The 2,305-nt window shown below is 36.5% G+C and overlaps 1 non-coding gene across 1 annotated transcript; it reads right to left on the bottom strand.

Moving 5' to 3' along the window:
* Positions 1-1,882: 1,882 nt before the first annotated feature.
* TRNAN-AUU (transfer RNA asparagine (anticodon AUU)) lies at positions 1,883-1,956 on the bottom strand. Its single transcript has one exon. It is a non-coding gene; the product is annotated as a tRNA-Asn (tRNA).
* Positions 1,957-2,305: the final 349 nt, after the last annotated feature.

The following is a 2,305-nucleotide window of genomic DNA, read 5'->3' as shown; positions in this document are numbered from 1 at the left end:
TCAAGAGATCCTGAAGCACTCACTCATCATGGGAAAGTACCAATGTGTTTCTTCGTTGGTTGATGGAAGAAACATCTTACAAAAACTCTCCAGATTATTGACTTTTTAAAGCAGGGCTGGCCAAACCAGTCCTCGAGATCTACTAACAGTTCACATTTTCTAGACTACCTAGCTGGTGCACAGGTGTAGTCATTACTAATTAAGATGTGCTGCATTCATTCCTAACTGACCATTCTACAGATCTCCAGGAGGCCTGGAAAACATGAACTGTTGGAAGATCTCGAGGACCGGTTTGGCCAGCCCTGTTTTAAAGTTTTTCTAGGAAACGTTTTAGATGAATGCTTATTAGCCTTTGTCAGTATGGACTTTTGCAAAGTGTCTCTGTGGCACAATCAGTTAGTATGTACGGCTATTAACCAAAAGGTTGGTGGTTCAATCCCACCCAGGGACCTAATTGACCTTATCAGATTTTGGTGATCTTTAAGTAGACAAGTCAAAATTTCAAACCCCCTGTTATGGTGTAGGGTACCTGGCCTTCTCTGATGTAATCAGAGTTAGATTTGATTCAGTGATTTTATAAAAACAGCTAGGAAGCACAATTTAGCAGTGGGTTGCAGAGAAAAAAAAATATGCTGGCAGAAAAATCCAATTGAGTGATTAAACAGCTCTTTATTTTCTGGCTTTATTTTTATGCTAACAAATTTGTTCTCTGAAAAGTGTCCACAAAGCCAAGTCTCTGATTAACACCTTTGTAGGGATGGTTTTTCACCTATTACTAAATTAAACTTGCTTCATTGGAAAGGCAGCAAGATGTATCCTCATTTCAATGTCTACTGAAATAATACAGGTTGACACCAGGAAACATTAACGCCACTGCATCCTTGCTGCTTTCTCATGTGGAAGTCTGTTTAATGTGAAAACAAGGTGATATCTAATTAGCACACAGGTAAGGAATTAAGAAAATCTTTATTTAAGGGTGAAGATGTTTCTCACAAAATCGTTGCCCCAATGCATCATTGAAATTCAAGCTGGAAAGATGATTTTAATATATCACTTGTACATTTTGTATTGCTCTTCTGGTGACAATGTAGTTTGTTTTTGTCAATTACCATTTTAATAATAGGGTAAAGAAAATTAAGTGGATTTTTGAAAGAAAACAATACTGTCAATATACTATTAAAACAAATTAAAATGGTAAAAGTTATTGTACTTTAAGTAAAAATAAAAGAGACAAAATATCAATCCCAGTTTTGGATTACTTTAATTAACAAAAAAAAATGCATATAGCAGAGGATAGTTTCAATCTGCCTACCTCTGGGTTATGGGCCCAGCATGCTTCCATTGCAGTACTCTGCTGCACATGTAAGTTCAAGAGATCCTGAAGCACTCACTCATCATGGGAAAGTATCAATGTGTTTCTTCGTTGGTTGATGGAAGAAACATCTTACAAAAACTCTCCAGATTATTGACTTTTTAAAGTTTTCTAGGAAACGTTTTAGATGAATGCTTATTAGCCTTTGTCAGTATGGACTTTTGCAAAGTGTCTCTGTGGTGCAATCGGTTAGTGTGTTTGGCTATTAACCAAAAGGTTGGTGGTTTAATCCCACCCAGGGACGTAATTGACCTTGTTATCAGATTTTGGTGATCTTTAAGTAGACAAGTCAAATTTCATACCCCCTGTTATGGTGTAGGGTACCAGGCCTTCTCTGATGTAATCAGAGTTAGATTTGATTCAGTGATTTTATAAAAACATCTAGGAAGCACAATTTAGCAGTGGGTTGCAGAGAAAAAGAAATATGCTGGCAAAAAAATCAAATTGCGTGATTAAACAGCTCTTCATTTTCTGGCTTTATTTTTATGCTAACAAATTTGTTCTTCATTACGTCCCTGGGTGGGATTGAACCACCAACCTTTTGGTTAATAGCCAAACACACTAACCGATTGCGCCACAGAGACACTGACAAAGGCTAATAAGCATTCATCTAAAACGTTTCCTAGAAAAACTTTAAAAAGTCAATAATCTGGAGAGTTTTTGTAAGATGTTTCTTCCATCAACCAACGAAGAAACACATTGGTACCTTCCCATGATGAGTGAGTGCTTCAGGATCTCTTGCACTTACATGTGCAGCAGAGTACTGCAATGGAAGCATGCTGGGCCCATAACCCAGAGGTAGGCAGATTGAAACTATCCTCTGCTATATGCATTTTTTTTGTTAATTAAAGTAATCCAAAACTGGGATTGATATTTTGTCTCTTTTATTTTTACTTAAAGTACAATAACTTTTACCATTTTAATTTGTTTTAA

Source organism: Pseudophryne corroboree, unplaced genomic scaffold, assembly GCF_028390025.1.
Source record: "Pseudophryne corroboree isolate aPseCor3 unplaced genomic scaffold, aPseCor3.hap2 scaffold_770, whole genome shotgun sequence".
NCBI lineage: Eukaryota > Metazoa > Chordata > Amphibia > Anura > Myobatrachidae > Pseudophryne > Pseudophryne corroboree.
The sequence above is the reverse complement of the archived record's forward strand: the minus strand, read 5'-3'. Positions and strand labels throughout refer to the sequence as shown.